Consider the following 23082-nt stretch of genomic DNA (forward strand, 5'->3'; position numbering starts at 1 on the left):
AGAATCCAGTCATATTTAAAATAAATGACATACAAGCCTTTTTTATAAACCTGAAAAAATAAAAAGAGTTGGGGAGATAGAGAGGTCACAGGAGCAGAACGAGGAGAAGAAGCCAACATGGAGGCAGACAGACATGAAGAAGATCCTGATCCTGCATAATTTTAAACAGCCACAAGTAGCTAAGATTTTTCACAAGGTTAGAATCATTGTGGTAAAGCTTTAAAATTGCAAAGCTTCTGTAAGGTAAAGGACACTCTCAATAGGACAAAAAGACAACCAACAGATTGGGAAAAGATCTTTACCAATCCTACATCTGATAGAGGGCTAATATCTAATATATACAAAGTACTCAAGAAGTTAGACTCATTGGGTGTGATGGTGCATGCCTTTAATCCCAGCACTTGGGAGGCAGAGGCAGGCAGATTTCTGAGTTCAAGGCCAGCCTGGTCTAAAAAGTGAGTTCCAGGACAGCCAGGGCTATACGGAGAAACCCTGTTTCAAAAAACTAAAACTAAAAAAGCAAAAGCAAAAACAAAAATAAAAACAAAAACCAAGCCAAAACAAAACAAAAGTTAGACTCCAGAGAATCAAATAACTCTATTAAAAATGGGGTACAGAGCTAAACAAAGAGTTTTCAACAGAGGAATATCAAATGGCCAAGAAGCACCCAAAGAAATGTTATATAAATCTGATTGGATAATTAAGCCTTAATCATGTTCCTACTGGGTAATTAGGTATTGAGATGGCTGATCAAGGGGTATGTGGGGAATTGCATGGAAGTGAGAAATACTCAGGGACCCTGTCCGAGATAGATGACCTGGCAGGATCTCTGTGGCCTTACCGGGCCAGAGAATTGAAGGCCAAAGAGACAAGGCAAGTGAGATTACCTGGCATAGGAGCTAGACCCAGAGATTTGGCTGAGGTGGCAGGAGCGCAGGAACTTGGCATGGCCCCGCTGAGGGTTGGAGGGTTCATTTTTTAATATTTCTCACAACATAATATGAGTATTAGAAAATGGCATCATTGCAAAAAACAAAACAAAACAAAACAAAACCCTTATTAGTTCCTTTCCTTCTTCCCCACTCTCATTGGGTCAACCTGCCCCTAGCCTTAATTTGCACTACAAAGCAAAATTTCTGCAAGCCAAAAATAAACATCTAGCCAGGCATATCCTGTAAACATGAACACTTACCCAGCTGGTAGCAAAAATGGTTACACAGTTTTGAATTGTGAGGGACAGATTAAACATTTGTGGGTATTTGTCCAGTCATCAAATAACATGCATTTGTCATACTTCTTTAATTACTCACAGTACCAAGCAACCTTTCCTGATATGCACCTATCAATTACGGATACCATCTTTCCAAGAACCATTTTTAAGTGTTTGTTGATCAGAAATTCCCTATATTCTAGGTCTTTGTGGGCCAGACAGAACTTCCTCGGAACCACTATGCAGGTAGGACCTATGGCTTTTCACAACTGCCACAGACTTACTTAGTTTGAATCTAGATGCTTCTCTAGGTATATGATTACTTATTTCAATATACACGGGATTAGTGGTCACATCCATAGGATTGATAGAGGCAGATAGAGAAGAGGAGGGTTTTAACCTTGGAAATAATATTGAAAAACAAACAAACAAACAAACAAACAAACAAAAACCATAGAATCATCCACAGAACATCCAGTCTGAGAGATCTTGGTGAAGCTAAATGTTGCTGTGAGTGTGAACAGCATAGTGAAAGCAAGAAGAGCTTGTCACAGTCTAGGCAATAAGCACAGAGGCCATCGAATTCATTGCGGGTCCTTTCCAAGTGGGAAGGGTTTTCCGTGAGCCTTTGTAGTGTAGAATCTAAAGGGTTTCTATATCCCTTGCTATAGTAGTGTAGCATGAGTAAATCACTCATCAGCATTCCCTGCAGACTCTGCATGGCCATTGTCATGTAACCAAATAAAAGCATATATCAAACTGTAGAGTCTATTATGTGTTGATCAACTACTCCTAAACATGATGTCTATTCTGGAGTGGTTGAGCTGTGTTACTCTACAGTAAAAGACTGGTGTATAGGGCAATGGTGAAAAAGAAATAAGTTAAATGGGAGCTTGCTGTGTTGATAGTCCTTCATTCCAGCAAAAATACAATAATATAAACAAGAAACAGAAACATTTCAAGGAGGCATGAAAAGCTACTTCCAAAGTCATCACTGGTATGACAACTAATATACTAATATATTTAGGAAAATCAGACCCTATTAAGTGTTATTTCAAACTCAAATAATACCAAAACACAATAATGAATACATGGAAAAATCAACTGATTTTAAGATGCAAAAGTAGAGGAAGTTTTATATCCTGATGTAAAAGTAGACAAGAAGTTTCAAGGTTAATGGTCTCTAATTTATTGTACAAATGTAGGTATTGTTAAGGTTACATCTGCATTGAGCAGTTAAGAATTCCCAAAATAGGATCATATTATTCTGTATAATAGAATAGATATTGATGATAACACTAATTTATAAAAGGATTGGCAAGAAGAACTTGAGGGTACAGAACTATAATTCCAGAACTTGGGAGGGTAAAGAGTTCAAAGCCAGATGTAGCTGTATAGTGAACTTGAGTCCCATGTGCAATGGATGCAACCCTGTAGGTGCAACATTATGAACTAACCAGTACCCCGGAGCTCTTGACTCTAGCTGCATATGTATCAAAAGATGGCCTAGTCTGCCATCACTGGAAAGAGAGGCCCATTGGACAGGCAAACTTTATATGCCCCAACACAGGGGAATGCCAGGGCCAAAAAATGGGAAAAGATGGGTAGAGGAGTGGGGGGGGGGTGTGGGGGGACTTTTGGGATAGCATTGGAAATGTAATTGAGGAAAATATGTAATAAAAAAAAAGAAGACAAAAAAAAAAAAACAAAAAAAAAACAAATGCAGACAAATGTTTGAAATCAGTGACCATGTGCAATTCAAGCTAGGAACCACGTCTGAGAGATAAAAGAAAAGATCTTGGAAATTATTCCTGAGGCTTCCAAACATTTAAAATCAGAAAGTCCAGAGACTATCCCACCTGGGATCCATCCCATATATCCATCCCATGTCACCAAACCCAGACACTATTGTGGATGCCAACAAGTGCTTGCTGACAGGAGCCTGATATAGCTGTCTTGAGAGGTTCTGCCAGTGCCTAACAAATAAAGAAGTGGATGCTCTTAGCCAACCATTGGACTGATCAAAATATCCCCAATGGAGGAGCTAAAGAAAGGACCCAAGTAGCTGAAGAAGCTTGCAGCCCCATAGAATGAACAACAATATAAACCAACCAGTACCCCCAGAGCTCCCAGGGACTAAACCACCAACCAAAGAATACACATGGATGGATCCATGGCTCCAGCTGCATATGTAAGAGAGGATGGCCTAGTCAGACATCCATGAGAGGAGAGACCCTTGGTCCTGAGAAGGCTGGATGCCCCAGTGTAGGGGAATGCCAGGACAAGGAAGCAGGAGTGAGTGGGTTGGTGAGCAGGGGGAGGGGGAATATGATGGGGGGGGGGTTGGAACAGAAACCAGGAAAGGGGATAACATTTGAAATGTAAAAAAAGAAATTATCTAATAAATAAAGAGGGAAGAGGAATAGAAAAATAAAGAAGGTGAAAAGGAGGAAAAGTACTGAGAGAGAAGTGTAAGGAGGAGAAATTGCTGCACAGGTGATCGAAATTAAGATATATATTCATCAATAGTGAATAGGCAACTACTTCCACATTCAGATTCTCTATGATTTACATTTCTATTTCATCCATCTAACAAAGATAAATGCATCTGTACACATTCTACAGCTGTTCTCTTCTAGTGATGTTTGTTTGCTTTTGTGTGTGTGTCTCATTGCCAGTGGACAATAATTTTCTTCTCCGCTTTGGCTATCATTTAATTAGATGATTATAATAATACTTCAGTTGGACCTCGTGCTGTGGGATAGCTAGAAATGGCTTGTTTTAGAAACACATATTTGAAAAATTGCTGTTTATATGCATGGCTGGGTTCCACAAATGCATTTGAATGTGGCAACTGAAGAGAGAGACACATTGTATAAAGGTATCATTTAAAATATTGCCATCCAAGCAAAGACATCCATAGAAACTCAGCTTAGAGGAAACAGGCAAATTAGTGATCAGACACACTGAAAGAGGCAGTTATTCATCTTTTCATTGTTTTTCTGTTCATGAAAAACAACTGAGGCTTTGATACAATTCTGGATAAGATAGTTAACACATAAACAAAGAAACCAATGTTCAGTCCTATTTTCAAATGGCTATAAATGTGTTGTTTGACACATACAAAAATATTGGAAATGGAGCATGATTTGCTGGTAAAATTGAAATAATTTTTACTTTTCTATGCTAAGATGGATTTATGACTTGCTTAACAATGCTTAATGGGAAATAAATCAGTAAGGAAGCATATATAGCATAACATGTAAACCTAAGTTTAAATATCTGCTATCTGGGTCATTGAGAAAAGAATACAGCCTAGAAATAATAACATTTATTTATCATTTACTTTTTTACTTAATACGTTGGAAAACAATTTATTTTTTGATATCTCTTCTTCCATTCTCTCACCCTTTAAATGAATCTTCCGTGTAAGAAGTTAATTCTCATTAGTAATGAATTGGCTATAACTTTTGCCTAGGGATGGAACCTTGTGAAGTGTTTACCGTTCACATTTCATGTATAGGTATATGATCATTGTTTATGACTTGTCTTGGCAGACATGTTTAAGATTCAGTTTCCCAACAGACTTCCTGGTCATCTGGCACTGAAAATCTTTCCAAGCCTTTTTATCTGTGATGATCCTTAAACCTTACTTGTAGGCATTTATTGAAAACATATATGTTCAGACTTTTAAAAAAAAACTGATGGATTTGTTTTGTATTTATTAATATTTATACTTTATGTTATGAAGGTCTAAATATATGCATAAAAGTATATCATCATATAATTACTAATGCATCTTAATATACTACAGCTTTGCTTCCTTGTGATTAATCATGTGTGGGGTTTATATGGCTTACACGTCCATACTGCTGTTCATCGCCAAGGAAGTTAGGACTGGAACTCAAGCAGGTCAAAAAGCAGGAGCTGATGCAGAGGCCATGGAGGGATGTTCCTTGCTGACTTGCTTCCCTGGGCTTGCTCAGCCTGGTCTCTTATAGAACCAAGACTACCAGCCCAGTGATGGCACCACCCACAAGGGGACCTCTCCACTTGATCACTAATTGAGAAAATGCCTTACAGCTGGATCTCGTGGAGGCATTTCCCCAACTGAAGCTCCTTTCTCTGTAATAACTCCAGCCTGTTTCAAGTTGACACAAAACTAGCTAGTATAATTGACCCCTTGTCAACTTGACACACAAACACATCACTAAGAAAGCCTCAACCCTTAGTTTCTTATTCATCCCCACGATCTAAACTTTAAAAGTCCCACAGTCTTTACATATTAAAAGTTTAGTCCCTTTTAAAATATCCAATATCTTTTAAAATCCAAAGTCTTTTAACTGTGGGCTCCACTAAAATATTTTCTTCCTTCAAGAGGGAAAAATATCAGGGACAGTCACAATCAAAAGCAAAAATCAATCTCTAACTGTCCAATGTCTTGATCCAACTCATGATCTTCTGGGCTCCTCCAAGGGCTTGAGTCACTTCTCCAGCCCTGTCCTTTGTAGCACAAATATTGTCTTCTAGGCTTCAGCTCCCTGTACTCCACTGCTGCTGCTGTTCTTGGTGGTCATCTCATGGAACTGGCAACTCCAAATACTGCCCACTGTAACTAAGCTTCACCAACAGGCTCTCATAGGCACTCTTCATGGTGCCAAGCCTTAACTCCTTTGCAGGACCCCTTCTGTCCTGGGCCATCATTTGCAACTGAGGCTGAACCTTCACCAATGGCCTTCTATGACCTCTCACAGTGCCAAGCCTCAGCTGTTTTGCATGACCACTTCATGTCTTCAAAACCGGTACCACCTCGGTAACTCTTACACATTACTAAGTCCAGCCACAGCACAAGGTACAACCTTGGCTATCTCTGGAACACAGCCTCTGTGCTCTCAGAAAACACTTCTCAGATGTCACCTCAATGATGCTGGTCTCTTCTTAATCACTGCTATTTTTTTTTTTTTTTTTTTTTTAGCTCCAGCTAACCATCATCAATAGTCCCAATAATGCAAAGGTTTTGCTTTAGAAGTTCTGGTATCTTGCTAACCACAGCTGATTCTTCAGCCCAGCTAAGTAGAAACACAGTCTTCACAATCAAAATAGCAAAGGCCCTGAAAAGAGTCTTTAATCCTCCCTCTGAAATTTCACAAGCCAGGCCTCCATCTTCTGTAGTGTTCTCAACATTATCTTCCAAGCTCCTACACAACATCCCACAGAGTTCTTAGCAATGAATGGATCTTCTAGCCCAAAGTTCCAAAGTCCTTCCACAGTCCTCCCAAACATGGTCAGGTTGTCACAGGAATACCCCACTATGCTGGTACCAATTTGGAGGTATAGCCTTGTTGGAATATGTGTGACCTGGTTGGAATAGGTATGTCACTGTGTGTGGGCTTAGGACCCTCACCCTAGTTGCCTGGGAAGTCAGTCTTCCACTAGCAGCCTTTGGATGACGAGGTAGAACTCTCAGCTCTGCCTGTGCCATGCCTGCCTGGATACTGCCATGCTCCCACCTTGATGATAATGGACCGAACCTCTGAACCTGTAAGCCAGCCCCAATTAAATGTTGTTTTTATAAGACTTGCCTTGGTCGTGGTGTCTGTTCACAGCAGTAAAACCCTAACTAAGACAGAAGTTGGTACCAGGGACTGGGGTATTGCTGTGATAGGCCTGACCATGCTTTTATTTGAAAGAATGTGGATTTGGGGACTTTGGATTTGGAAAGCAGTGGAATGCTTTAAATGGGGCTTAAAGGGTCATCCTAGTAGGAATATGGAAGACTTTGTTGCTGGGAGTAATTTGAATTGTGTTGATCTGGCCCAAGAGATTTCAAAGGAGAAGAATTTCAGAATGTGGCATAAAGACTGTTTTTGTGGTATTTTGGTGAAGAATGTGGCTACATTTTGCCCTTGTCTGAAAAGTCTGCCTGAGGCTAAGGTGAAGAGACTCAGATGAATTGCATTGACAAAGGAAATTTCAAAAAAGCCCAGCAGAGACTTTGTTCTCTGGTTAAGTCTTATGAAGTGAAGTTTGAACAAGCATAGCAAGCCAGTAAGGAACATCCCTCCATGGCCTCTGCATCAGCTCCTGCTTCCTGATCTGCTTGAGTTCCAGTCCTGACTTCCTTTGGTGATGAACAGCAGTATGGAATTATAAGCTGAATAAACCCTTTCCTCCCCAACTGCTTCTTGGTCATGATGTTTGTGCAGGAATAGAAACCCTGAGTAAGACAGCCATATATATTTGACTTGCAATAATCCCTGTGTAGCATTATATCTTACCTCTCTGGTGAATACAGTCATTACCTGCATGTTTCATCATTGTTTATCTGTTCAATCATTGATGGATCACTTTCTTGCTTCATATTTAGGGACTTAATTTGAATACATTATGCAGTTTTAGATCTGTGCAAGCTTATGTCAGTTGGACAAATACATGAAATGACATTTCAAATTGTATGATAAGACTAGTTTAACATACAAACAAATTTAGCATGCCCTTTTTAATATGCCCTCTAAAATGTCTTTAATGTATTTCATTAAAAGTAGGATGAATGTGATATGTTTATAATTTCATAACCTGACTCAAATTTGAGTTTACTCAAATTTGGGATTCTATAATTCATATATTATAACATGTTTTCAATTAGCAATTAATAATGATGATGGCTAACTTTCCATATGTTTATTTCCCTTTTATATCATCCACTTTTCCTATTTTTGGCCATTTTTAAGTTGGCTATTTGGTATCTTCCTTTTGTACAGCATAGATACAGGCCAATTATTACCAATGTGTTTCATAAATGTGTTTGTTTATTCTGAGCTTCTCTTTTTATTTCCTTGCCAATATATTTTCAGAGTGTGTTTAACGGTAATATAAGTCAGCCTAGTTTTCTCTTTCACTTTTTTTAATGCTTCTGGTATTTTATCTTAACCTTAACCATCAAAGTGACCACCAAAACTCAGTTTTCTTCTGTATTTTATTTTAGAAGTTGAAAATTTTTGTTCTGCATGTAAGTCTTTGATTAGTAAAGTATTATTTCCTTTATTCTTGTGAAAGGTATAAAGAGGGCATTGAGTATTTATAAACACGTACACTGTTATGTCAAACTATTATAAAATAAATAATAATCTCTGTATTCAAGCACCATTTTTTTCCAGAAATAATACAGTTGTGTGGTCATTTATGTTTATTTGTATCTCTTCTCTCACCACACTATGATCACTGTTACCTAATCATAAGAATAGAAATCAGGCTATCTCATGGTCCCTAAGCTGTGTTTCATCTCAATGTTATGCTACCAATTCTAAGCATCATATCTTTCTAGATGAATCTGTTTTATTGTTATCTTCATAACTATATATGCATATATATATATATATTTGTAGTCTTATGATATACATGATTTTGTGATAAGAATTTTTAAAATTGTTTTCTGTTTGGTTTACTTATTTATCCAATTTTACAATTTTCTCTCATGATATGTATAAAGAATTTTTAGGTCTCTTCATTCTCATAATTTATGCCTTCCATTAAATTCTACATTCTCATAATATCAAGTGAGACATTCATTCAGCACGATGCTAACACAGGATGACTCAAACTATTTTAAAGTAAGGAATTTGCTTTCATATCATCACTGAAGAAATATTTGGTATGTTTCCATATTTCTACATCTTTTCTGCTTTTTATTATACTACATCTAGACTTTCATATTCATTTACAATTTTATTCCATTTTTTAAATTTTTTATTAGGCATTTTCTTCATTTACATTTCAATTGCTATCCCAAAAGTCCCCATATCATCCCCCCCCCTCCTCTACCCACCCACTCCCACTTCTTGGCCCTGGTGTTCCCGTGTACTGAGGCATATAAAGTTTGCAATACCAAGGGGCCTTTCTTCCCAATGATGGCTGACTAGGCCATCTTCTGCTACATATGCAGATAGAGACACGAGCTCTGGGGATACTGGTTAGTTTATATTGTTGTTCCACCTATAGAGTTGCAGACCCCTTCAGCTCCTTGGGTACTTTCTCTAGCTCCTCCATTGGGGGCCCTGTGTTCCATCCAATAGCTGACTGTGAGCATCCACTTCTGTGTTTGCCAGGAACTGGCATCGCCTCACAAGATACACTTCTACTTTATAGTATACATTGCAAACTTCTTAGCAAAGTATAACTTTCCACATAAAGACAAAGAAAAATATAATAATGTCACCTTCTGTACACTATGTACATGTCTCTTATAAGACATTAAACATTTCCCAGATAATACACTGAGAGTAGATGTTATATAAATAATATAAAGATGTAGACCCTAATCTCAAAGGAAAGTTAAAAACTGCATAATTTAAAATTAAGCTAAGTATTATACATAAGTACATAATGAATTGGAAAATTTCTATCAATTAGAGATGAGATATAACAGCATTTAAAATAGGAGTATGGAGTCCAATTTTCTTACCTTGGGTACATTTACAAAGATAATGAAATCAAATAATAAAGCTAAATCTTCTCTCCAATATTCCTTTACTATAATATCTGCAATAGGCATGAAACTGAAATAAAGGACATCCTGAAACTGACAAAAGGATAAAATTAATGTGCTATATATCCCCAGAGAAACACTTTTCTTACAAAGGATAAAGATCTGTCATTTTAACAATGTATAAAATGTTGCCTTCACTATATTGAACAAAATGTAGAAAAAAAACATAAAAAGACAAAGTATCAATGATTTAGCTTATTTAGGACTCTAATAATATTGACCTACTTGTAATTGACTGAAGAAAGATGGAGAGTCCATATGGGGAGCAGAGTTGACAAATACAAACTGTTAAGCTTGGAAAGGAATGAAGGATACTAGGGTGTGCTTTTTAACAGTTTAGGAAGACTAAGAAAAGAGTGGAGCAGTGTCTTTTTCTGGACCATAGAAAGAAAGATATTAAACTTCCAAAATAAAGAAATAATTAATAGTTCAAGAAGTAGATCTGTTTAACTGATTCTCACACTATTAATGCATATAGGAACAGAAACTTCTCATACCTGTTATGGGTCTCAGATCCTTCAGAGATTCATCAGTCTAACAGTAAATAAATGTTGTACAATGGATATCCTTTTATTCATATAGTGGTACCAGATCTATTATCTGTCCTGGTACAAGGGATTCCCAAGTATTGTTGCTCCCATCAACATCAGTCAAGGCTTTATAAAAGGAAGGAACACAGAATTGCAGTCTGTTGAACTTGCAAGTTGAATGTTACCTCCAGCAAAACAAGCTTTTGTTTACAGTATCAGAAAGAGCTGTTGGGTTGATCTTATGACTAAGATTACCTAGCATAAACAACAGTTCTCTTTAAATTGTGCAAGACAGGGCAATTACAAAACTCAACACATACTAACCTTAAAATTTGGAAGCCCAATTTTGCTTTGTAATTCCCTTAAACAATTTTAACTTTTAAATGTAAACAGAGACATTAACATAACGTTTGCTGTCACAGTTACACGATTAATAGTATACATGTTTTCACTGTGTTTGGGGTTAAATTTAGTGTCTCATTCACTTTAGTCAAGTCCATAGTTCTATGTCCATAGCTTTTACTTTGTAAAAGAAATTTAAGTGTGCTATATTATTTTATATTCCAAACTAAAAAGAATCTTTAAATAATAGCTTCAAATTAATACGTGCAGGACGTGGATTACTTAGCCACTGAGACTTTAGTTGTGGAGGTATTAAAAGGTATTTGCCACAGGAAACTAGACTGGTTAATTTGAAGAATTTTTTGTAAACATTGGCAATCTTATTCTCCACTAACACTGTTTTCATTATTCATTTCGCTTTACAGTAAAACTATTTAATGTTTTACCATCGTAACTAAATTACTCTAATGTTTAGAAAAGATATGTGTCTTATCCAATATACATTAAAAAGAATTACACATTGAGTTAATAATGTTATCAAGGAAACAAGAAATTATTGCAACTAACAGTCACATGATATTGGAAAAGTCAGAGGTAAGATATTATTAATATAATTTTTATTCTACATTAGATTGTTAGATGCGGAATCTGATGACTTGTTTTATACAATTTTGTACTTTAAGTCAAACATATTCCTGATATTTTAGGGATACATAAAACATTAGATCAATGAATTTGTAGTAAATATTTATCTGTCAATAGCAAATTTAGCAATTTTTCAGTCTCTATTTCAAGTTTAAATATCATTATTCTATTTTTGAATCAGGTGCAATGCATTAGATTTCAGTATATTACCTATGAACTATATAAGATAAATTGATCATTAGGTCTCAAGTATAATTAAACACCAGGTTGGTGTTTACCATTTAATACAACTGTATTTGAAATTGTTAAATCATATACATATATTCACTTGTTTTTTTAACATACACTTTTCATTTTTATCTTCATATTTATATCTGTTTTTCATATACTCTTACTCTATTGATAATTTTGTTGTTAATCTAAAATTCCATGTTTAAAACAAATAAACAAACAACACAAACAAAAGTGCAATTTAAATTCCGAATAACCCACTTAAAATGCCGGATATTTAGAAAGGTAGTAGAAACTGATGAGGAAAGGCTTTGGAATGATCTGAAATAGAATGCGCCTGTGATGATTTGTAGATGCATGAACCAGAAAGCTGCACTATTTGAAGATGTATCCTTAGTGGAGTAGCTGTGGCCTTGTCTGAGTGGGTGTGTCACTGTGGGTATGCACTTAAGACCCTCTTCCTAGCTGCCTGGAAGCCAGTATTCTGCTAGCAGCCTTCAGATGAAGATGTAGAACTCTCAGCTCCTCCTGCACTATTCTTGCCTGTATGATGCCATGTTCCTGCCTAGGTGATACTGGACTGAACCTCTGAACCTATAAGCCATCCCTAATTAAATGTTCTTCTCATAAGAGTTGCCTTGGTCACGGTGTTTGTTCACAGCAGTAAAACCCTAACTAAAAGAGGAATGAAATCCAGTTGGCATAATGAAAGATCTGAGAACCAGCCTGAGCCCCAGGAAGCAAACAAAGGGCAGGGAAAGCTGATGGAAAATAATGCAGAGAAGAAGGACATAAGCAAACATTACCCAGGCCATTACAGCACACTGGATCAAAATCCACTCTATTGAGACAATTTCCCAATCCGTTTCAATTTTCCTGAAATTGCTCACCTGACAGCTGTATACTCCTGACTTTTACAAAGAGAGTTTTTTGAATAATTTCAATGTGTATTCATAAATGTTGAGTAACAAGAAATAAGAAATTACTATTTATCTGTATAAATGATGACTAAACATATATAACTGCAATATAAAACAAATGGAGAACTTTTGCTCCTAGTTTTAGTGTTCATGTCTAATGGTGAGGTTGTATTCCTATTAGCAAGTAAGTTCCTGTTAGTTAAGTTTTTAGTAAGGTCTCCCTATTCATAGGGAACATTTATATATTTACAATATATAAATATATAAATAGAGCTTTCAATTTTTTACTTAAATCATTGGGAAAGTTGGAGATTTCTATGTAAGTGGCTTTTTTTTTTTTAAGTAGGCCTGGGTTTAATGTTTGTTAACAGCTTTTCATGGAATCTAATGCTATGTAACAGGGAGATTTGTCTATAAAACCATGGATAATATTCAGAGAATTGGCCACATACATTGGATATGTCAAACAATGAGGCTGTCAATATTTGTTCGATACTAGTTACTAAATGGCTATGTCAAATGAGAGTTTACTAAGAGCTTACAGATCAATATCAGTGCAGAAGTAATTCTTACGGTCTACAAGCTTTTTGTCCATAATACATACCTTTACAAATGTGAATATTCAAACTCAATAATTCTCCACAGCATATATAGGAAAGGCCTAAATATAATTATGAATATGGCTTCAAAATATGTCCTGCTGTAGTTACACAGATGGCTCAAGTCTAACTCTTCATGCCCTTCCCCTTTACAAACTTCTGAAGCCTGTGGAGACTCAGTGCCAGGCTTTAATAATAGGGAACTTTAATGAGTTGGCTTTGCAGTGATTCAGCTTAAATGTAGTGTCATTTGCAAAACAACTAGAGCATGTAGTAAGGGAATATGTAATAAGGATACTAAAGTGAACATAACAGTGTTGATAAATAGATAAAATCCACTATTTGTATACAGCATGCAGAATAACTATTGAAATTGAGCAAAATTAATAAACTCCATTTACTTGTTAAGTTGGTCATCTCCTTGCATAAATTAGAGAAATGTTTGAGATATACATCTTAATACACGGAACCTAATATGTGATTAGATATTGCACCATTTGCATTATATGAATTTGCTTAAAATTTAAAAGATATAGAGTAGAAAACTGTAAATAATAAAATTATTATTATAGTAAAGGTATTCTTCACGCTAATAAAATTATTATAGCAGTTAGCAATAATATATAACACTTATCACAAGACTCAATCTTCCTGAAAGCATATACTTATAAGCATATACTTTCATACCCTATTTGAAGCAGCTGTAACACATAGGGATATTCTAGAAGTGCACAAGGGTTGTATGTTAGGTCTGTTTATTTATGTATTCATTTATTTCTTTATTTTGAGCTTATTCTAATAATACTTGGAATCCAGGAGGAAAACTATGACTAGATTTATGTCCACAGAGGATTCTATAGTTTAACCAAAGAAGTGTGTTTATGTTTCACTGTAAGAATGAGTCTTAAAACCATTTAACATTTGACAGCTTATAAAGCTAGAATCCATATTGTAATATGCACAAGGTTAAGAACTCAGGATTAAGTTGAGCGTAGTGGCACACACCTTTAATCTCAGTACTTGGGAGGCAGAGGCAGGCAGATTTCTGATTTTGAGGCCAGCCTGGTCTACAAAGTGAGTTCCAGGACAGCCAAGGCTACACAGAGAAACCTTGTAAAACAAAACAAAACAAACCAAACAAACAAACAAACAAAAAAACCCCTCAGGATTCATATCAAACTAAAATTGTCTAGTCTAAGATGAAAAGTTTTCCTGTCCTTACTTTTTTTGTTGTTGTTTTTGTTTTTGTTTTGTTTTGTTTTGTTTTCTTTATGTTGTTTTCTTTTATTTTAATTTATCTCTGCTCTGATGAGACAGGGCATTCCTCTGTATCGCTTGGCTGTCCTGGAACTCACTCTGTAGACCAGGCTGGCCTTGAACTCAGAAATCTGCCTGCCTCTGCCTCTGCCTCTTAGGATAAGAAAATGGATAGATTTTTCACTCCTGCTTAAGTACTAATATTATGTTTATAGTGTTGATTGCATAAGCTTTAAAGTTTGCTCTGTGTGGTGCCATTTGATCTAGTTGTTCTTTTACCCAAATAATGAGATTAGAAATGGACCATAAAAATTATTTAACATCAGTAATAATGGTATGGTCCATTCTAATAATTTATCTTTATCTTTACAAATATAAACTATACATATATATGTATTTATATTAATATTTCTAAACACTGTATTGATGTAGCCTTTTTGAGAAATTTTGGAATTAATAAAGCAAAGATTTTGTTAAAAGATATTTAATTCCAATATCAAAAAATGATAAGAAGGGTTTGCATGTTTGTGACTGACTAGTGAGCTAAAACATGTTCTTGATTTTTTTCTAAATAGATACTTTATAGAATACAAAATGAATGAACTAGGCACTACACACACACACACACACACACACACACACACACACACACACACACTAAAACAAAACAACACTGTCTACAATATCCAGTTTGTGTTGTCTGTTGTATGAAATATGAAAGCACATGGGAATAGGGTTTGTGACTTTTGGCATAGACAACCTATCGTGGTGCTCATTCCTGAAGAAAACCATCTCTCTCCAAACCAGCAGTCATCTGGTGCCTCTAGACAGCACTTCAACTAGGGTTATGGCCTTGTAAGTCATTCTACATCCTTTCTGGAATGTTCCCTGGTATGGTCTTGTGCCAGTCATGTGCAGGTTGTCAGAGATGCTGAAATTGCTCATAGAAGCTGACAATCCATTGGGGCAGAATTTTTGTCATGTGCACAAGACACTATTTCACAGCAACACTCCTGGTTGTCTGGCTCTTACATTTTTTTTCTTCCTCCTGTTTAATAGTGTTCCCTGTGTTCAGATATAGGATCATGCTCTAGATTTCCCATTTTAGCACAGGTATTTAATAATCACTGGTTCCCTGAATTTTGATACGTTTTCCTCTTCATCATCACCTCCTTCTGCTGCAAGAATATATTTCTTTGATGAGCAGGGAGAGTACTGGATGAATCTATAGGTTGAAGAATAAATATTTTGAATGGAATTGGAATGTATCAATTTAGGTGAATAAAAGGAAGAAGATCTCCTTTAGGTTCTATGACCCCTTAAGTCACAAGTTCTTATTTTGCTTTATAGAACTAGGCATGATTTCACTCATTTTGGAGCCCAATCACACATCTCTATGCTATATCAAATTATTATTATTTGAGGAAAATAATATCATTTTTTAGATACCTCATAATCAAGTAGATCAAAAGTTTACAGAGGTGTAGGACTATTCATAACTTTTCTCTCCTTGCTCCCAAGGAGCTAGCAATTCAAAGAGAAAACTTGCATGTCAATAAGTTATTGATACTTCCTAGTCTTTTGACCAAAGAGGGTAGTCTCTGCAGCAAAAAGGAATTACCCTCAAATTCAGGAAGGCAACCAAGGGGAATGACATTAGCCTGCATTGCTTCTGGATTCTCTTAGGCCTCTGATCAACAACTCCAGAGAGGTATCTCACACCAGGCTTATTATTTTAACCTTATTTCATTTATTTTTTTAAAAAGCTATTCATGGGCCATAATTTCTTATTTAATATTATTAAAATTCATTTCTAATTTTTGACTTTTTCTTCTACAGAAGCTTTATGGGATAAGAACCAGCATCTATTTTTTGACATTAATATGAACCCTGCATATATGAAATATTTATACATCTGAATTCAAACAGTAAAAATGTGTAATATTAAACATATCTGTTTTGATCAAAGCCATTTAGCATTTGTGATGACTGAAAGAGCAAAGGTGATTTTATTATGTCATATTGAAACCTCTGCAGAGCACACCACATAAAGCTAATTACATAACAATGGCCCAGCTCCTCTGTCCTTTTTATTAGTTCTTATTGACCATAGAGAATATTGAAATTCACAATGCTCAGTGTGACACATATTTGCAATGTAAATTTTCATTAAGTATGCTAATACAGTACTTTAGGAAAGTCAAGCCTGGATGCCAAATAATATTATTGAATTTACACACATGTCTATGATATGGAGATAATTTAACACATTACACAAGTGAAATGGCTTTTGCAAGTTATTGATATATTCACATTAAACATGACACCTGTGCCTGCTTTTGGGACTCTCTCCTGTTAGGTGCATGTCCAACTTTGATATGATAATCCTTCCTTCAACTTATTATATTGTATTTTTGTCAGAATCGGTTATTATCTCTAGAAGCCTGTTCCTTTCTAATGGGAGGAAGAAAGAGATTTTTCTGGAGTAGAGCCGAAGTGAAGAGGAACTGGGAGAAGTAGAGGAAGAGGAAACTATAATCAGGATATATTGTGTGAGAAAATAATCTATTTTCAATTTCTTTGGTTCATAATCTAAAAGAGTATTTTGGTCTTCTTGCAATGTTTGCTTTAATGACATTAATATTTATTAGTCAATCTAGCATGCATTTTGCATTTCTCAAGTAATATGAGAAGTCTTTAATTTTCCTCAGACATTTGGAAGGAGACACTAATAAACCACAGGAAACGAGTGCTTTTTCTCTCCATGCATAGTAAGGAAGGAATGTAATTTGACAAGCACAGAAGTCTGGTTGAAAAACTTCTTTGCAGATTTGATTAAAGCTTTCAAGATAATATCTACATTCTTGTATTTTCAGAATGAGAGTGACAAAGCTACCTTTCTAAGGTTATTATTTTTACAAGAGGTTTTGTAATATAACAGGCTAGCCAAATGTTGCCAGTCAATAATGCATATCAGTAAAAAAAAATACTTATTGGAATGTGTTGAAAGTGTGAAAAATATTATCTGTATAATTTAATTACTAGCCTGTCCAAAGATCAGAGTTCAGAATGCATGCTGGTATTTCAATCTCAAATACGCTATATCAAAGATAGACTGCTCAATATATCTTTCATGTAAGAGGTTTATGGGGGTCCCTTAATAACTTATCTTGTAGTATAAGGCATTCCTGTGTGAAATATCAGGCAATTCTTCATTTCAAATATACGACCATAGGCCTGTATGTAACGCTGTGGTCATAGATGAGGTGTGCTAACTACATTCATGGTTTTCTTAGCTCCTTTGTAAGTGTGAGTAATTATTTCTATTGTATCTATGACCTTGAATTCTTGTTAATGTTTGGCTCCTTGGTAAATGACATGGTATGTATCTTGAACCAAACTATAATAGTTAATATTATAATGCCACTTTAATTTGAAGTTACAACGGCTTCAGTGTTCAGGCAAGTAAAATTACTGGAATTTATCTAAGGTATTCACCTCAATTAGATACACCATAATCCATCTTCCAAAGCAATCAACTCAAGATATTATTGTAATTATTCAAGTATAATATAAAATTACTGAAAACTCATAGTTGGTTTTATCAAACCTTGGCCTTATAAAAGGTATCTTTTGTTTTATGAATCTGATATTCTTTTGATAAATAACTATAATAAAGGGAATATAATAATTATTCTTCCAGCAATATGGAACAAAAACTCCTTTTAGGATAATGGCTAATGTCAAACATATTATTTGAAATATTATAACTGTGGAGCTAGGCATGTTCATCAACATAAAGTCCCAGTCAATTCCTTTTAAAATATTTTTACAATTATAATTATTTGCTTATTTTTGTACTTTTGTGCATATGTATGTATGTATGCATGTATATATGTATATATGCATTCAAACAACCACATTCCATGAATGTGTGAACAGATCTGAAGACAACTTGAGAAAATACATTTTCTTCTTTTACCATATGTCTCATGGATTGAACTCAGGTTTGATGGCAGGCACAATAAATTTCTGAACCATATCAGCAGTCCCAGATTCTTTTTGTAAAAGGTCACTCTCTGTAATCTAAATACCCTTTAAGATACTGGTACAGTGACAGACAGGTAGATAAATGGAATAGAATTGAAGACCCAGAAATAAACCCACACACCTATGGTCACTTGATCTTTGACAAGGGAGCTAAAACCATCCAGTGGAAAAAAGACAATATTTTCAACAAATGGTGCTGGCACAACTGGCAGTTATCACGTACAAGAATGAGAATTGACCCATTCCTATCTCCTTGTACAAAGCTCAAGTCTAAGTGGATCAAAGAACTCCACATAAAACCAGAGACATTGAAATTTATAGAATAGAAAGTGGGGAAAACCCTCAAAGATATGGACACAGGGGAAAAATCCCTAAACAGAACAGCAATGGCCTGTGTTGTAAGATCAAGAATCGACAAATGGGACCTCATAAAATTGCAAAGCTTCTGTGGGGCAAAAGATACTGTCAAAAAGACAAAAAGGCCACCAACAGATTGGGAAAGAATTTTTACCAATCCTAAATCAGATAGGGGAATAATATCCAATATACACAAAGAGCTCAAGAAGCTGAACTCTAGAAATTCAAATAACCCCATTAAAAATGGGGTACAGAGCTAAACAAAGAATTGTCAATTGAGGAATACCAAAGAGCTGAAAACCACTTGAAAAAATGTTCAACATCCTTAATCATCAGGGAAATGCAAATCAAAACAACCCTGGGATTCTATCTCACACCAGTCAGAATGGCTAGATCAAAAATTAATGTGACAGCAGATGCTGGCAAGGATTTGGAGAAAGAGGAACACTCCCCCATTGCTGGTGGGATTGCAAGCTTGTACAACCACTCTGGTAATCAGTCTGGTTGTTCCAGAGAAAAACTGGACATAGTAGTACCACTAGATCCAGTAATACCTCTCCTTGGCATATATCCAGATGTCACAACTGGAAATAAGGACACATGCTCTACTATGTTTTTTGTTTGTTTTTGTTTTTTTGTTGTTGTGTTTTGTTGTGTTTTGTTTTGTTTTGTTTTGTTTTGTTTTTCTTGAGACAGGGTTTCTCTGTATAGCTCTGGCTGCCCTGGAACTCACTCTGTAGACCAGGCTGGCCTCAAACTCAGAAATTCTGCCTGCCTCTGCATCCTAAATTCTGGGATTAAAGGCATGTGCCACCATGCCCTGCAGCAGCCCTATTTAAAATAGACAGAATCTGGAAAGAACCCAGATGTCCCTCAACAGAGGAATGGATGCAGAAAATGTGGTACATTTACACAATGGAGTACTACTCAGATATTAAAAACGGTGGATTTATGAAATTCTTGGGCAAATGATTGTGTCTGGAGGATATAATCCTGAGTGAGGTAACCCAATCACAAAAGAAGTCACTTGATATGAACTAACTGATAAGTGGATATTAGCCCAGAAACCTAGAATACCCAATGTACAACTTCTAAAACAGAAGAAAATCAAGAAGAGGGAAGACCAACGTGTGGATACTTCATTCTTCCCTAGAATAGGGAACAAAACACCCATGGAAGGAGTTACAGAGACAAAGTTTGGAGCTAAGACGAAAGGATGGACCATCCAGAGACTTCCCCACTCGGGTTTCATCCCATAACCAGCCACCAAACGCAGACACTATTACATATGCCAGCAATATTTTGCTGAAGGGACCCTGACATAGCTGTCTCCTGGGAGGCTCTGCCAGTGCCTGGCAAATACAGAAGTGGATGCTCACAGTCATCTATAGGATGGAACACAGGGCCCCCAATACAGGAGCTAGAGAAAGTACCCAAGGAGCTGAAGGGGTCTGCAACCCTGTAGGTAGAACAACAATATGAACTAATCAGTACCCCCAGAGCTCGTGTCTCTAGCTGCACATGTAGCAGAAGAAGGCCTAGTCGGCCATCATTGGGAAGAGAGGCCACTTGGTCTAGCAAACTTTATATGCCTCAGTACAGGGGAATGCCAGGGCTAAGAAGTGGGAGTGATTGGGAAAGAGAGCAGGGTGGGGGGAGGGTATAGGGGACTTTTGGGATAGCATTTGAAGTATAAATGAAGAAAATATCTTTCTCAAATGCAGCTTACTTCTATACTAACCCTTGAGCTCTGTTACCAATTAGTCACCTAAAATACCAATCCTAGCTTAAGTAATATTTACTTATCTTTTAATTAAGTAGAAATTATAGTAAAGAAAGTTAAAGAAGGTAAGAGAAGAGCATTGGATAGCTTTCAGGATGAATGGAGAGAGCTCGAGAATCTCATTGCTTATTACACATTTTTCTGTCTAGAATATCAGTTTAGTTCCCAGTAACCATGCCAAGTTGCTCATAACGATCTGCCACTCCAACTCCAGAATACTTTGCATCATTTTCTGGTCTCAACAGGTACCTGTGTGCATGAGGCACACAGTTATAACTACAGACTCAGATATACACATACATTAAAAAATAATTAGATTGGGGCTGGAGAGATTGCTCAGCCTTTAAAAGCACTACCTACTCCACTAGAGGACCTGTATTCAATTCCCAGCAGCCACATGGCAGTACACAACTATCTGTAACTCAACTTCTAAGGTATCTATTGCACATGGTGCACATATCTACATGCAAACAAAAATAACCAAACACATAGAAGAAAAATAAAACAAAAAAAATGAATCATGGTATTGTTGGAAAAGTAGAAAGGTCAACTTGAAATAAGATACCATGTTTAAAAAGCTGCCTAAATGTATACCATATTTTAAAGAGTTATATGTTGGCTTTCAGGAATAGAAAAGAATCTGTTAAGTGAATCAACTTGCCTTGTCTCTTTTCTTCACTACACCTTTTATTGTGTGTAGTTACATGAAAGTCACAGAACAATTAGCCAGCAAAAATAAAATTACTTAAAATAATCAGAAATATCGAGGAAAAAAATTGTGACTCTCGTACAACCAAAAGGCTATGACAATATAGGTGAAATATGGGAAATCTCTTTCCTTTATTCTGTTTTGCTTATTTCTGCTTCAACATTATTTATAAATAGTTTTCCATTTATGAACAAAAATCACACTTGTCATTTAAGACAGCGGTGCTTTTCTTACTTTTGTCAATGTTCGGCTGTATCTTTAACTCTACATATGCATCTGTTATTTTTACTCAGAGTATTTAAGGAGTTATTACATTTTGGTCACCATATTATAAATGGAATGTGATTTTGGCTTAAACATCATTGTATTGTATCAAATCTGCTCCCTCCCCTCACTATTTAAACACTTTGTAATAATTAATATTTTACAGTAGTATTATGCCTGTAAATATCCCAACAATTGCCTTGAAGAAGTACTAGTTTTGCTGTGTTATTTTGGTAGACAGTTCCCATCCAGTGGTTCCACATTATCTTCATGTGCCATAACCACTATTCATGTCAGACTCAGTGGTAAATTCATTCAGTTGCTAAAATACAACTTTTAACTATACATGAAGGAATTCCAGGAAAAAATCAGAGGGTATGTTTTAGACCCTGTTTTCACCTGTACGCCATTAATCAATTTACCTTTAGAGTTTCTTCCATTATTGTTCTATGGTATTTGAGGAGACCAGGGAATATGATAAATCACAAGTTAAATTATGTTAAATCCCTGTGGCTAGGCATCTTACCATTTACAGAAATGAATCATTGAATCATATTGTCTACCTTCTGAAAATTAAGGACAAATAAAACACTTGCTTATTGTAGTTGCACAAAAGTTATCTTAAAGATGTCTCAATACTTTATTATTTAAACATGTGTATCACCAGAATAAGCATAAAACTTTAATGTGGTATATTTGTTCTCTGTTATGGTAACATGATTGACATCTTTTATCCCTTGCCTATCATTACCTTTGAGATTTATAATATTGCAATAGTATACTGTTGAATTAGTTACGATTTTAATACTGTGAACAGACACCATGACCATGGTAACTCTTATAAGGACAACATTTCATTGGGGCTTGCTTACAGCTTCAGAGGTTCAGTCCATTATCATCATGTCAGGATCATGGCAGCATCCAGGCAGGGATGGTGCAGGAGGAGCTAAGAATTCTATGTCTTCATCTGAAGTCCAATAGGAGAAGACAGGCTTCCAGGTAGCTAGGATGAGGGTCTTAGGCTCATACACATAGTGACACACCAACTCCAACAAAGCCACACCTCCTACTAATGTCACTACCTGGACAACGCATATGCAAACTAAGTGGAACCAGCCCAGGAGAAAGAAGTTTGTTGCAGTCAACAGAGATGAAAAATGTACTTTATTAAAAAAAAAAAAGTTGAGGCTCAGAGCTAAACAAAGAATTCTCACCTGAGGAATACCGAATGGCTGAGAAGCACCTGAAAAAATGCTCAGCATCCTTAATCATCAGAGAAATGCAAGTCAAAACAATCCTGAGATTCCATCTCACACCAGTCAGAATGGCTAAGATCAAAAATTCAGGTGACAGCAGATGCTGGCGAGGATGTGGAGAAAGAGGAACAGTCCTCCATTGTTGGTGGGATTGCAAGCTTGTACAACCACTCTGGAAATCAGTCTGGCGGTTCCTCAGAAAATTGGACATAGTACTACCGGAGGATCCTGCAATACCTCTCCTGGGCATATATCCAGAAGAAGTTCTAACCAGTAAGAAGGACACATGCTCCACAATGTTCATAGCAGCCTTACTTATAATAGCCAGAATCTGGAAAGAACACAGATGCCCCTCAACAGAGGAATGGATACAAAAAAAATGTG

The sequence above is a fragment of the Mus musculus genome, chromosome 10 (genome assembly GCF_000001635.26).
Source record: "Mus musculus strain C57BL/6J chromosome 10, GRCm38.p6 C57BL/6J".
Lineage (NCBI taxonomy): Eukaryota > Metazoa > Chordata > Mammalia > Rodentia > Muridae > Mus > Mus musculus.